Genomic DNA, 16,290 nt, shown 5'->3' with positions numbered 1-16,290 from the left:
ACGGATTTATTTTTCTTGTTTGCTGCGCATTGCCTTATATTAGTTGTAATATTGCAATTGCTCTGATAACTTAGATTTACTGCTGCTAGCTTTGCCAATTTGCATTTTTTTGTCATTGCTGTTTGTGTTAATTGTTTTGTGCTGCTGCATTGCCTCATCCCTTTGTATATATATATGAGCTCAGTAGATTTAAGTTAGCTTAAGAGGGGTAGACTATATAAGAACCTAACTATGGAGAATAGGGAAAGAATGCATTAAGAATATATGAAAACGATTTGGGCCAAAATGAGTATTGTACAATGAACCATAATTATTTTGAAAGAAATATGGTTAGAATACAGAAAAGAGTTATAGATAGGACTTTTTGCGAATAATGATGAATGAAGGGAGATCTCCAAGATGTAAAGAAAATATTGTTTGCAATATACTGCAGTAAAACAAACCCTGTCCTTTCCTTTTATATTATTATGCTTTGTGTTTGTGTACCCTTGTGTATTTGTTTTCTTCCTGTATCTGTGTACTGTTTCATAGAATTTTTTTCTCTTTTAATATTAAGCTACATTCACTATGATGAGGAATACTGTTATCCTCTAATATAATTGGCATTAATAATATGTTATTTACTTTGTAAAGATGTTTAGACATTATTTATTCTGTTTTGTTTTAATGCTCATGTGTGAAGTTGATGATTCAAAAGTTATTCTGATCTTTTATGTATGTACTTATGTCATAATTCTTGTAACACTGGTGTATATGTTTATTTCTATTCTTTTGTAAAGCCTGCATTACCACAAATGTTAACTGTATTGTTATGTTCTTTAATGATGTTTTTTGCACCTTTGTTATTGTATTCTCATGTTATAATATTGTAATTGACACCAGTTCTGCAAATTAAGTAACTTGTAAGCATTCATTTCACCGCACACGTTTCTGTTGGCCATAGTATATGCACAATATGTGAAAAAAAGAGGACTGTTAGTGTTTGCACGTGTGTTAATAATTCAGCAAGGGACTGATTAACAGCATTGCTCGTTCTAAGGACACACCAAAAAGTTTGTGAGTGCTCAAGTGGTGGTTTATGGACTCTTCGATGGTGATTGTGCACCTGCACAGTCGCAACAGATGGCTGCTGGCCGTCTCTACAAGGACTACAGTAGGTCTACACCTTTGATGATCCATCATTATCATTATTTCTACAAGGACTGCAGTGGGTCTGCACCTCTGGTGGCCCACCAATACCGTAATCTCTACCAGGACTACTGTGGGTCTGCTCTGTGATGACCTACCCACCAATATTCTTCAAAACTTCGAATGACTCTGCTGTGGATTTACTCTGTTGTGGCCCATTATCTATCTGCACGTCAAGAGTCAGCACTGTCTTTCCGTTGGAGGACAACACTACTTCTTCTAGACTGCATGGAAATCCACTACTTCCATGTACAATTTCTTTTACTGCTCAGACTTTGAGAAAAACACTTCAATTTTACTGTGATGAATGATCAGGACTGTCTTTATGGACTGTGACAAAATTTTAGCTTTTGACCAACATTGTATCAATAAGTGTGTGCATTTGATATCTTTGTTATTGTAATTATGAAAAATTTCTTCAAATCATTATTGGCCAATGACCAAAACAATTTGTAAAATTTTTTGTGGGGAGCATGGGGGCTATGTAAGTAGGCTGTTTATGTTTTCTTATTGGCAACGTTACGTAGCACTGTGTACGAAAATCAGTATGAAAAACACTGGCTGTGCTGTGTGCAGTCTGTGGCTAGTTTGCATTGTTGTCTGCCATTGTAGTGTTGGGCAGCTGGATGCGAACAGCGCGTAGCGTTGCGCAGTTGGAGGTGAGCCGCCAGCAGTGGTGGATGTGGGGAGAGAGATGGCGGAGTTTTGAAATTTGTAAGACTGGATATCATGAACTGCTATATATATTATGACTTTTGATAACTATCAAGGTAAATACATTGTTTGTTCTCTATTAAAATCTTTCATTTGCTGAATATGCCTATCAGTAGTTAGTACCTTCCGTAGTTTGAATCTTTTATTTAGCTGGCAGTAGTGGCGCTCGCTGTATGGCAGTAGTTCGAGTAACCAAGATTTTTGTGAGGTAAGAGATTTGTGAAACGTATAGGTTAATGTTAGTCAGGGCCATTCTTTTGTAGGGGTTATTGAAAGTCAGATTGCGTTGCGCTAAAAAATATTGTGTGTCAGTTTAAGCACAGTCGTGTATAATTGTTCAAAGGGGACGTTTCAGTTCTTCCCGCTAACCATACGCGACTGGAACAGGGAAGGGAGGTAATGACAGTAGCACGTAAAGTGCCCTCCGCCACACACCGTTGGGTGGCTTGCGGAGTATAAATATAGATGTAGATGTAGATGTACTGCAGTGTAACAGCCGAAGCAGTGTCGTCACTTGTGAAGAAATATTTCCCTGTAGTAGACGAGCAATCGAAATCGATTACGTTTGTTATTCTCCTCACACATTTGAACGTATAGGACGATACCCAGTGGCCACATGAGCCTGACAGCCGTCGGCAGCACCACGACAACGACAACGCAAGATGACTTGCCTCCTCTCGGCCTCGGACGCTTACGCAAGCCCCATCCCTTCCACAGTTCCCTATCGCTGCCCCCATCCCCCCCCCCCCCCCCCCCCCCGCAATGCCTCCTCGCCACACAATGCGCTGGAGCCGACGTCCAGTGCCAAGAACACTTGTAAAGTGGAACGTCCTGTATCAGGGCATCAGACTACCACCGGAGTTCTCTAGCACTACATACCTCTTGGAGAAAAAGTTGCGAAAACTCTGAGACTCAAGTGTGATGCTCATATTTGTTACTTACATATAAAGGTAAGTGCTGTATTATAAAACACTTCTTAATTATGATATACACTGCAATGAAATGCAGCAGTTTGTTATGGGCATTGCATTTCTTACGGACTATTGCGTGAATAAAGCGCTGGGAAAATGTCCCATATGTGCTTAGTGAAACAACGTTTCAAAAAATGATTAGTACTTAGCCATAGATTTATCCTTGAACGCTTCGTTGAAATCGCGAGAAGCAAATAATTTTCATGCTCTTAATAATACGAAAATGACAAGACACGATGTGGGACAACTTGCGTTGCGCAATCGCTTATTAAGCTTGAACGGTATGTACACCATATTCTACACATTGTTTTAAATTTGTTTTGCATTATAAGTGATCCATACATCACAGACATATTTTCTGAATTTTGAATGTATTTCTCATATTTAACTGTGTCTTAAGCCAACGTATTCGTTTTTATAACGCGTATCCCGTTTAAAATAATGAGTTTTAGATGCTTTACCTGCGAAAGTGTTAGAGTAGCATCTTTTCAACCAATTAAACTCGGAATTACACTCGAAAACATTGACTGGATAACGATTAAGCTGTATGTGTTCACTTTTGCAATAAAAATTAGAAAAATGGATAACCGGACCAGTGAAATGGCTCTGAGCACTATGGGACTTAAAATCTAAGGTCATCAGTCCCCTAGAACACATCCATGCCCGAAGCAGGATTCGAACCTGCGACGGGAGCGGTTGCGCGGTTTCAGACTGAAGCGCCTAGAACCGCTCGGCCACACCGACCGGTCCGGACCGGTGACCTCAGCAGTTTCGTCCCCTAGGAATTAACACACATTAAAATGGATTACATTGTAATCATCACAATGTTTCACAAAGTTTTGACATTTAACTCAGTGAGAAAAGTATTTTACAACAGTAATAAAGTGCTTGCTTTATTTAGTATCACAACTTGATTTATGTGAGCTTATTATGCTTAACAAAGCCACTGAACAGAGCATCTATTGGATTTAACAACTGTGAATGACACATCGTGAAGGATTTTGGGGATTGGAAGTGTTCCTAGGTATAAATAAATAGTTTCTAATGTACTTTTTAGTAGATTATTCTCCTCATAGATTTGAGCGTATAGAAAGATGTAACGTAGCCAAAAGAAGCACTGTTAGGTATACGGATTTCGCTCCCTCATTCCTCCACTCTTCCGCAAACCTCATCCCCTCCACGCTCTCCTATCAATCTCTGCACGGAGCCACCTTCTAATGCGATAAGCAAGGCTTATACAGTAGGAAGTGCTTTATGTGCACATTAGAATCCCCCTGGCCTCCTCCAGTGGAACAGAGTTCCTGCAGAGCACAATGTACGAGAAATCTGCTGCTAAAGGTTAATAGCGTGCTGCAAAAACTTTCTTGAATATGTTATCCAACACAGTGAAATGTAGCATTTCTTTACGTGCATTTCGTTTGTTTCTGGACTGTGACTAATGCGACCAGAAAAAGTCCACACAAAGTATCACATTTTTCCACAGGAGGTAGCACTGCTCAACACCAGGAGAAAACTTTCTGAAAATAAATGCCTAGAAACTAATACACGTTGCATTTTTGGCCAGTCTGTCTTCTCATTCCCTTCTGTCTGTTATGGAGATGTATACACTATAGGCAGTGCTGCGTTTGGTTACTACACATACTGACACATCCTAGGGCCCTGCTTCCCAGTGAATCAAGCACTCTTTCAAATACACCTTGCTCCACTCGAATTGCGTCTCATCCATCGGTCACACACTTCTGTAACGTTTACACGCTGTCAATTGACTGGGCATAATCCGATGTCTTTAGATGTCTCGACAGCCGGAAAACCAATGAACTCATGTCTGATGAACGGGAAGGCCACACTACCAATCCATCGTCGTTGTGGAGCGATACCGTAACACGATCCACGGAAAATGGGGTGGTGTCCCGTCATAAAAAAATTATAGCCGTGGTCTTTCCGCAAGGGTATATTGTTCAGTAGCTCTAGTAACTCATCGCACGGATATCGATGATAGACAGCACCCATTAATCTGCTTGGAACGGTGTAAGGCCTTAACATTCTGCCATCAACCCTTTTTTCCCAAAAAATGACAATAATGCTTCACTTACATGATTGCTCGACGATTTACAACTATCCACACATTCGTAATTTGTTATGTGGTAATTTACTATGCCATTTCTTGAAATTCATGCTTCATACAATACACTATTCGTCACAAGTAAAATGGCCCATATTTTGAGTAAATAATTACCATATGTGTAATTCCTTGTAATTCTGATCAATACCATCTCCTGTAGGAACATGTGAAAAAAAACTACTTACTTTTTTAGCCATAGGCTTACCTTTGATGGTTTCGTTGAAGGCACATTGAGGAAATAGTTTTCGTGCAACTGTTTATGCGTACATGTCCATGAACTTTGTGAGGGCACCTGTATTGTTCAATCGCTTGATAAACTTAAACTTTATCTACACAATATCCTACATGTGATTTTAGTTCTTTGCACTATAGATAATTTATACATCAGGCACATATTCACTGAATGTGGTATGTATTTATCATATTTCACGAGGTATTAAGTCAACATATATCTTTTTATTATGCATATCTCGTCTAAAACGAATTATTTTTTAGGGCTGCGAAAGATTGCTCAATAACATAAAATAATCTTCATTGATCAAGGGTACAGTAACATCTTAGCCTTCATCGCTACACACGAAAATACGTCTATAAGTCGAACCTAAGCTCGATAATAATTATAGTGTATGTATTTACTTTGCAATAAACCTTAGAAAAAATAGATTAGATCATAATGTTTTACGGAAATCTGACAGCGCAAGTAGGTATAAAGGTGCTACGTTATCTTTCTCCATGGAGACGCCAGATAAAAAGTTACATGTATAATTGTCGTATCAAATTCAGATAAAATCCCAATCTTCCGATAATTTCCTATTAATAGATACTCGTCAAGTGCTACGTCTGACAGTTGTAACCTGGCGAAACTCCCACGGTTATGCGCAGATGACGGCCTCTGATCGGCTGCATTACGTCACGGAGAGGCGCATATTGAGGTGGCGCCCGCTGCGCCCATTTCTCACGTCTGCACATAGTGGCCAGCGTCCTTTACAGCCTAGCCGCTTACATGAGGCGGTAAACTATGAGAAGTAATCCTCTGTGCTCTTTCTTTATCAAGTTGGTTCTGTTGGAGGCCAAGACTGTATCCTTTAGTTGGCATGGTTGCGGTTGTTTGTCGTCTTCTCGTCTTGACTGGCGTCATTCGTTTCGCATGCGTTGCCTGTCCACTAGTGGCAGCAGCGGCGGTTATCGATATGTAGTAACTGTTGCCCTATCTTTGGGGCGACGTCGTTGTTTTTGCGTGTCGTGTGAGTGTGCCAGTTCGGCTGGGGACTCAGGAGGAGCCAGGTCCGCACAGTGCCAGAACACGCCAGGATCGCTGGCGGCGGCACGTATGGACTGCCGGATGGAAGGGCTGTGGTCACGAGGGTGCACGACCTCGTCGTAAACTGTATCCAGCAAGCTTAAGATGAGTGCATTTCAATCCAAGTAGAGCGGAGTCAGTCACCCGTTAGGGCCCCGTAATACGTATGTGATGTTTTGACAGATGATCATCGCGCCGTTATGCGCAGTCTGGTGGATCTGCGTACCAGTTAGTACTTGAAGTCCTTACTGTGTTAAAAGCACTTGGCTCAGTGATTAGACGGGTTGCTTACTCAACTGTGAATTAATAAAGCAGTGAAGAGATTTGTTTCATTTTGCCAACCGTTGTCAGAGTTGTCACAGTAAATTCAGTGTGCGTTTGTGTGCCTAATGAATTTAATGTCACTCATTTGATACTTGGTTTTGGCTCGCTTTGTGATTGTTTCCGCAATGACGCGTGGTTTGCTGATTCTGGTTGGTTACATTTCGGTTTTGCCTCGCACGCAGATCGAGTGGCGTTTTAGTACTGTTAGTTTGTCTGGTGCTCTGTACTTGACTTGTTTGTTCAGATTTTCGGGTTGTGGAATCGGACGGAAATGTGGCAGTGGTCCCTTTCTCTTTCCGGGTGCTCTAAACACAGTATTCTGCAGACGTAGTGCTGACCAACGGTTCATGCCTTGGCGTATTGTTATATCGTCGCATTTGGTATATCGGACTTCAGGTAGCTTCAGCAAGATTATCATTAGTCATTAATTAGACTGCCACTAGTCTGAGTTACCATCTTGTGAAGTGAATGCAACTCTTGGCTGCCTATCTCATCGCTCGCGAAAGTGTTTGTTGTCGGACCTTCTCAGAGGTCGATTCCTGGAGCACCGTCTGGATCCGTTGCTTGTTTTTTTTAATTAACTTTTGCTATTGTATTTGCTATTTTACAGCGGATTTCAAATTCTTTAAATATTATTGCCGTTACTGGCGTGTTAGGCCTTCAGCCTTGATTGTGGTCATTTGCTTTCAAAAAATAATTTGGTATTTGTGATTTAGAAGTAAGCATTAAAACCTTATTTACTGCCATTCCTGGAGTCTGTTACCTTTTTCTGTGTTTGTGGCCACTTATCTTTTAATATTTCAATATCCGTAAGTTGTAAACTGCAGCGAGTTCGTAATCATTCTTAAATTATTGCCATTGTTGGCTTGTAATGCCTTCAGCCGTGATCATAGTGGCTTGTTTTTTGTTGTTTTAAACATTATTTGTATCTGTATTTTATGGTGATTTGCTAAATTGTTACGCACTGAAAACATTATTATTTACACAGTCGTTTATTCCTCATTAATAACGTGTGGCATTTTTCAAATTTATTGTTGGGTCTGAAATTACTGTTTTAAAAATAAATGTGTGTAACTGTAAAAGGCAACCAATAGTAACTGATTACGGCCTCGTCCACAATCGTAACCGAATCGTGCCTTCCCTTGACTACTCAGATTCAATATGACGATGTATAATATTCTGCCTTTCTCTTTAAACTGTAGGTCTCTGTACTTCCCATTGATTAAATCTGCCTCATTGCATCCTTTCTCCCTAATCGGCTTTCTTATGTCACCGTAAACAACACCAATTTACATATCTTTTCCCCATTGCAGTTGTGCTCGAAGGATCTATCCTCTCACCTCTCCCGTCTGTCCTCTATACCGCTGATATGCCAAAGCTACCTCCTGCTGCTCGTCTCCTCCAGTATGCAGATGACTCCGCCTTCACAACCCTGTACCCAACCGTCCATAAATCCCAAAGAACCTTTCAGCTCCATCTTAATCATTTCATCTTCTGAAGCGACCAGTGGTTAGTCAAAAGTAGCCATGCCAAAATCTAGGCAACAACCACACACAACTTTCACACCCACAACTTTTACCTCATAATTTACAACCATTCTACCCAATTAACTATCACACTAAAATACCGTGGGCTAATACTTGATAGCCAACTAACATGAAAGCCCCATCTACTAACCACTCAACAGGAGGCCCGTTACAGACTAAAATTTGTAAAATTACTAACTGGCCAAACGTGGGGATTGCACCCCTCCACAATCCTGCATACCTATAAATCCCTGATCTGACACATCCTCCCCTACACAAACGTTGCATGGATTTCCGCTCCTTTTTCATCACACCCTACACATCCTCGAACACCGCGCACTCTGCTCAGACCCATCAGACCCACTTACCCTTCCCTATACGAAGTATCTACCAAGTTATAAATTTCCTCGCCCTGCTCTTCCATCTTGGACACCTCCGAATGTAGTGCGTTACCCGCAAACTATACGCTAACTACCCACTATTTTCCCTATTGATCTCCATTCTTGATATTCTGCTGCATTTCTACCACCATATTCGCCAATACAACACCTCCACACTCTCCACGTCCTCTTCCAAATGAACTTTAATCTCCTCACCTCACCTGTAAATGTAATTCACGCTGGTATATACCCATCCTAACAGATCTAAGAGAACCTGCCCTCCCTCCCTTCTCAAGGCTCCCTTCCTCCCCAATCCCCCCCCCCCCCCCCGCACCTACATCCTAAGGCTTGGTTTAGAACCACATGACCTCTTCAGTCTCTCCAAATTGTCCTCCAAGCATCCACCCACACAAACCTACTCCTATGCACCGCCCCAAATGCTGGCATTCCGTGATACTCCCATCCTTGGCAGCCTACATACACTCATCATTTTAATCAATCAACACATCGGCTTTTCTCTTCACATTTATGTAACTGGCCATCTGTCCTTTATATTGTGTTCAACAAACAACGAATTAGAATTTTTTCTTTTACTTACGCAACAGGCAACCGGCCTTTCTATTGCGTGAAAAAATTATTTCTGCTAGCGTCATATGTATACCATTCATAGCCAATCATCCGCTGTGGCGCTTCACTGCAATGCGACCAAATTAAAACAGATCGTCAGCATATCTGATGAAGCAGACAGCCCTGTTGACAGCCCTTCATGAAAAATTTAGCTATGGTCGGAGAAAGTGGTAAACCCATATTTGTTCCACCAGTCATGTCTCTTTCATCAGTACTTACGTGAATACGGAACCACGTCGATGCTGACCACAATTTCACTTGGGCATATCATCATCTGCTTAATGACATCTAAAAACATTTGGGAATTTTTAATGTGGTGTCTACAGTAGCCAGCTGTAAGTTCACAATAATTTAGATAAGTACTTTGGCGATCAGTATATATAAGAGCTGATAGCACTCATGACTGGCGCTCTTGGCCTCAATATCTTCACAAGTTCGTCAGAGACTTGTCTCTGATGAACTTGTGGAGAATCCCAAGAAAACTGAGAACCTTTCAACCAAGAACATCGGTGAGGGAAACCATGTTCATGGATCGGGAGATTAGATTCAAAACACTTTTTTCCGCTGCAGATCGATAGCGATGAGGTCCTCAAGGAAGTATAAAAGGAGTCATACAATAAGAGAGTAGACTTTCACAACGTATATTCACGAAAAAGAGAGGTATGCCTGTGTCTGATCTACAGATTCTAAGTAAAACGGAATTCATGAATGTGGAATAAAACGTAACAACTTAAACACGTATTCATTTAACAGCAAATAACAAACTCGTCACAAAATGTGCAAATCTAGAGTACACAGAGGTTTGTGTGATAATTTTTTTGTTATTGTATGCAGGCATCATGAAAGTGAGAATCGGTGTAGAACACTTATTTACACTGACCACATTACTGCACTGAAGATGCGCGGAATTCAGATGTGACGTAGCTCTCTCATTGTTTGATTTTATTAATACGGCGGTTGGAACTTTAATAGTTGCAACTATTTATTTACAGCTCGTACAAAATAGATAAGTGTTTCAAAGTTTTACTGACCTTCAAAGTAGTCACCAGCATTGTGTGTAACCCGCTGCCAGCGATGTGGAAGTCGTAAGATACTCTAGCAGTTCCAGTTGTGTTGACAGGTCAAGCGCATGACGTGAAGTATTTTCTACAGTTTAGAAATCAAGTTGAATTCACGAGGGCTCAAGTCAGGGGAGTGCAGTGGGTGGTATAGCACTTAGCAGCCCCATCAGTCAAACAAATCAGTAACAGCTTGCACTGTACGTGATTGAGAATTGTCCTGCAAAATGATGGTCAGGTCCTGCAGGAAGTGTTATCATTTCTGTCTCTATGCTGTATATTTTTGGAACACAACCTACGACAAGCTGAGAGACAGAAGTGATGCCACTTTCTGCAGGACCTGACCATCATTTTGCAGAACATGCTCAAGCACGTACAGTGCAAGCTGTTACTGATTTGTTTGGCTGATGGGGCTTCTAAGTGGTATACCACCTACTGCACTCCCCTGACTTCAGCCCTCGTGAGTTCAACTCGATTTCTAAACTGAAGGAAACACTTACCGGCATTCGCTTCAGAACTGCTACAAATTCGTCGGGCGATAGACCATGCCGCTCGAACTGTCAACACAAGTGGAACTGCTAAGAGTATCCTACGACTTCCACATCGCTGGCAACGGGTTATACACAATGCTCGTGCCTGCTTTGCAGGGCCGGCCAGTGTGGCCGAGCGGTTCCAGGCTCTACAGTCTGGAAACGTGCGACCGCTACGGACGCGGGTTCGAATCCTCCCTCGGGCATTGATGTGTGTGCTGTCCTTAGGTTAGTGAGGTTTAAGTAGTTCTAAGTTCTAGGGACTGAACACCTCAGAAATTAAGTCCCGTAGTGCTCAGAGCCATTTGAACCATTTTTTGCTTTGAAGATCAGTATAACTTTGGAACACATATCTATTTTGTACGAGCTATAAATAAAGTTTTCGAAAATTTATGTTTCTAAATGACGCACACCTTTGTGCGTTAAAGTAAGTGGCTTTAAAGCTTTGTGAAGGCAGTTATTATTTCCAGTGCCAGTTTTATGAACTGAGTAGTTGGCTCAAAACAGAGATATGCAGGCAATTCAAAACGAATGGTAGAAATGAAAGTACTCCTGTGAACACAGTAATGACTTTATTTCAGAAATGCAAATATAGACTGAAATTTTAGGTCTCACGCTTTAGGTTAGCAAGAATGAAACCGTAGAAAGTCACCGCTGTTGTCCATCGCTGGTGTTAATATTCAAAATTGTAGTATCTACGCTAGAACAGGCGTGTTGGGTTACAAAATACGCAAAAAATCATCAATAATCGCTGCCCAGAGACTGTTCCGGACCAAGTTTGGTCAAGTGGCACCACACCGTTACAACATATCTACATGCGGAAAGCAATTCGAGGAGATAGGATGCATATCTGAATAGAAAACCACAGGATGGCTATCCGTCGAGAATGAGGCGCTAGAAAACATTCGTACGGTGTAGATATGAAGCCCTAGAAAACAGGCGTCGCCACATCGGGGAAGTGAATGTGTCGCAGTGCGGCGTGGGTTGCGCAAGCGTCTGTTGGGCAAGGGTTAATGGAGACAGTTACGAATTTATTTTCAAGCAAGTGTGGAGGTGGATGGTTTCGTGAATGAATTTGTGTTCTCTGACGAAGCCGTATTTCACTTACATTGCTAATTAGCGTAATTTGAGACTATGGGGAACGTAAAACTCACATGCCTCTCCGGAAAATGAACGTGATTTTCCGAAATATAACTTTTTCTGTGCCTTAAACAACTACAGAATCCATCGTTGCAGGCATAACCTACATCGAGAAGATTTTTCTCTGTTTATTGCCTCAACTGACCTCAATTACAGCAACGAATTTTTTCTTTTGGCGTGTCTGAAGAACATGGTTTACGTACGCCCATACATCGGCTAAGCTACCAGACAGTCGGCGCATTTAACACCATTGATTGGTTACGTTGAAAAGGGTCTGACAAAAAATGCAGTATCGCATAGGTATCTGCTGTGTCCCAAATGGAACCCATGTCGAACATCCGTGAATATCCGTTGTAACCGCGAGACATAACCTTTCAGCTTGTATGTGTGCTGCTGTCATTACTGTAGTCACAAGAATACTTGCTTTTTGTCTCATTCATTTTGAATCACCTATGACAAATTTCATTAAGGGAGAAAAATACTAGCAAACTGTACTCTGTATCCCAGTTTCGTTAACAGGCTATGGAAGATGTTCTTGAGTTTCCATCAGAAATAATTCGTACTACGTGCTTTTCACTTCGGACAACTTTGCCTTCACTTGACGATTTGACGCAAAAAATGATCCCGTACGACTTTACGGAATGAAACCAAACAAAGTGTGCCAGCGCTCTTATTTTTATGTCGTCTATATGCTTGGGGAAGCAGTCACGTAACATTCTGCGTTACGAATCTGTGTACACACACACACACACACACACACACACACACACACACACACGTGCGTAACTCTTAAGAGAGCAGTACGTCCCATATAGTCTACATATCAGATGTCGAAATAGTGTTCACATTAGAAATGGACATAAGCAAGTTTTAACGACGGGCTGTTATTCCACACATTTACGAAGCTGCTCAATTGACGCACGAGATTTTAATTTATAGTTGTAGTTATTTGCAAGTTCCTGCATGTACAGCATATATCTTATATTTGGACGCTTGTTGCATGATGGTGCATTTAAGACTATTAGCAATGTGAGCAGCATGTTTAAAATACAATGACAATACCTTAAAGACCTGTTTTTATTGAACATTGCGTGTTAATATACTGTATAAATATGTACTCAGATTTGAGCTGATGGAAGCTCACGCCAGCTTTTGCTGTGTTCGCCAGCCGGAGTGGCCGTGCGGTTCTAGGCGCTACTGTCTGGAGCCGAGCGACCACTACGGTCGCAGGTTCGAATCCTGCCTCGGGCATGGATGTGTGTGATGTCCTTAGGTTAGTTAGGTTTAAGTAGTTCTAAGTTCTAGGCGGCTGATGACCTCAGAAGCTAAGTCGCATAGTGCTCAGAGCCATTTGAACCATTTGCTGTGTTCTCGTAAGTGTGTAGCAGATGAGCAGCGTTTGCAAGTCTGATCTTTACAATGTGATTCTCCGTGAGCATGTTCTCTAGCATAAGGAGGCCCCTGAACGGCCTAGCTAACTCATAAACCGGGTCTGTTTCCCCTGTCGAAGAATCGCGTTCGACAGTGACGCTTTTTTGTCCGTCGAGGACATCGGAAGCTCCTGATTACATTTTTGTCTTTGAGGAAGTTAACGAGGCTAATGAAGAAAATAACCGAACTACCCATTTCCAATACGAGCAGCGCTACTGCTCTAATGCCAAGACGGTCTCAGAAGAGAACTTTTACCTATCTTCTTTAATAACTTCAGATGTGAATTACTTAACATACATATTTTAGAAAACTGTGACTAAAAATTACGTTTAATCTGAATAAAGTTTTGTTTTCCTGCAACCGTTTTAATGGAAATTTCATCACTTACATTTACTAGACAATCCGTTTTTTAGTAAGATGATCTGCGGCTGTGACCGTTTACTGGCAACACTGCTACCAAAAACGTTACTATTCACTTTCTTCGTGATTCATTTTGTCGTTCAGATTTATAAAACTCCAAAGTTTTAATAACCTATACAGCAGTATAGTCTTTGGTATTACAAAGATCTCATCGAAATATCACAGTCATGTAAATTTAAACCAATAATTACTGCTTTTCTCTTCGTGGGGCAGGGCTATGGGGGAGTTGAGGGGAGAAGGAGTGTCTGGGGACAGAGGGAAATTTACTATGAAAATCTGCCTAGCCACTGCTAGAGAATTCAGAATCGTTGAAGGTGCTGAAACGAAATGTTATTTAATATTGAGCACTCATCCATTGCTTGTGAGAGTTTCACAAAGTTTTTGCACAAATACAGCATATATCACTGGACTGCTGCAAACATTTATCATATGTTCGTACATAATGTACTGCATATATGTCATAATAATCGGTATTAACACATTTAACAATACATTTTACACTTAGTTTATTAATCGAATAGGAAAAACGTTCAGATTCAGCGAAGGAGGGGAAGGTGTGCTGGAATATTTGTGCACAAACATGTTTACGTCTTTTTCTTATGGCAACAGTTGTTCACAGATAATCTATGTGAAAGCTGTGTTTAATATACACTGGGTGCCCAGAAGGAATGCTCAGTATCCAGAGGTATGACAGGAATGCTCCACTGAAGCGAAAGACTTTATGTGGACATAAGACCTATTCCGAATGGTTTCGAGATAGAACACATTTAATTTACATTTGCTTTTGGGATAACTGATGCGTTCAGACACTTTGGAAGAGTGAACTGAACACCCTGAGGACTCTCCGCTGGCCACGTGGACCGCAATGTACTTCCAGTGTGCTGGAGCCTCTTAACATTTTACCCGACCTGTAAGGGAACTTCTCAGCCGCACTTACCCTAATCGCTGTATCGACCGCAGTAGTACAATTAACTGGCCACCAAGATCGTCAGATACTACACCATTAGATTTTGTTTATGGGTTGGAGGATATATGAGGTTTACAAACGAAATGTGAATGTGGTCAGATTATGGACGCTGCAGAAGTAACACAACATGGTTTCGTAAGGGAACACAAATGCATTTAAGCTGACGATGGAGTAGTCCAACATTTATTGTGAACTGTAGCATAACTGCTGTTGTGTGAGTGTGCATTAATGCTTCTATGCGAATGTGCGTATTTTTCAATTAATACTTTGTCACAAGCACTTTGTAAAATTTACTAACAGTTGTTCATGTATAAAACTAACACTGTATTGAATAATACAGAAAATAAATATGAATTACATTAAATGTGTTCCATCTTGGAAACCATTCAGTATATGAAGGTTTTTGCTTCAAAAGATTGTGTCTGAACAGAACTCCACTGACAAACAGTCAGAGGTTGTTCATGGTTCCTTCTGTGAATTTTGGTGTAAGAGAGACAAGCGGTCTCTGGCTGCTCGTTACAGAGTTACTAAATTTAGATTGGTTTCTTACCCCACTTAGCTTTTGTATTTGTATTGCACTAAAAATACTGCACAACAGTGCAAATTTCGGCGGTATGCGTTGTGTGTATTGTCTCCATTCGCTCACTGTACGTGCTATTGATAACGGAAGTGTCCTTATCTTATTGCCCTCTTGTCTACATCCAGTACTCCTCGATTCGATGCAGAGTTCTGTTTTCCGGCAGCGTTAACGGTGGTATTGTAGATAGGTTTATTGATGAAGAGGTGGACAATATGCACTCGTGGGTTTACTGAATGTAATGGAACAGCAGCACAGTGACGTTATACAAAGCCGTTTCGGTACCGACAGCAACCATATCACGGTAATTTGGCATCTGTAGATACACGCCTACGAAATACGGGATCCTTCCGTACTGTAGTGTGGAAAATACTGGCTGTATGAAGTGTCCTAAAACAGCCGAAATGGAACAGCATGTATAACACACGATTGATAACAATAAAAAAAATGGCTCTGAGCACTATGGGACTTAACATCTTAGGTCATCAGTCACTTACAACGTAGAACTACTTAAACCTAACTAACCTAAGGACATCACACACATCCATGCCCGAGGCAGGATTCGAACCTGCGACGTAGCAGTCACGCGGTTCCGAACTGAAGTGCCTAGAACAGCACGGCCACCGCGGCCGGCTGGTAACAATCGTGCCTATAGTAGTCGGTGTGTTGCACGAGCTCAGGACATAATCCGCCCAGTCACCTGGTTTGAGGTGAATAACAGCTGCACCTCTGTCATCCACAGAATGTGGATTTATTGCAGCAAGTGGACTTCGCATTCCAGAGAGCCTTTGCAAATTGGTTACTGCAGCAATACACAGAATACTACAATTTTCATGCTTTCGTGTTGTTTACAGACAAGGCCGTGTTTATAAGAGACGACGAAAATCCACACGCTTTGGTGTGTCGATGCTCTCAAGAGAAGTTTGCTTTGAACGTAGGGCTTGGTATTATCACTGATTACGAGAAGTGTGGGTCTTACCTACTCCCTGATTCACTGAACAGTTGCGTATAGAAA

General features: G+C 41.3%; 1 protein-coding gene across 1 annotated transcript in view; it reads left to right on the top strand.

Moving 5' to 3' along the window:
• Window positions 1-2,703: 2,703 nt before the first annotated feature.
• LOC126457421 (uncharacterized) overlaps window positions 2,704-16,290 on the top strand; it is a 33,271-nt gene continuing 19,684 nt past the window's right edge. The window contains exon 1 of the mRNA XM_050093691.1: window positions 2,704-2,852. The gene's annotated coding sequence lies outside the window, so the exon portion shown is untranslated. The remainder of the gene's footprint in view (window positions 2,853-16,290) is intronic.

Source organism: Schistocerca serialis, chromosome 2, assembly GCF_023864345.2.
Source record: "Schistocerca serialis cubense isolate TAMUIC-IGC-003099 chromosome 2, iqSchSeri2.2, whole genome shotgun sequence".
In the NCBI taxonomy this organism is placed as follows: domain Eukaryota; kingdom Metazoa; phylum Arthropoda; class Insecta; order Orthoptera; family Acrididae; genus Schistocerca; species Schistocerca serialis.
This window is presented reverse-complemented; position numbering and strand designations above follow the sequence as displayed.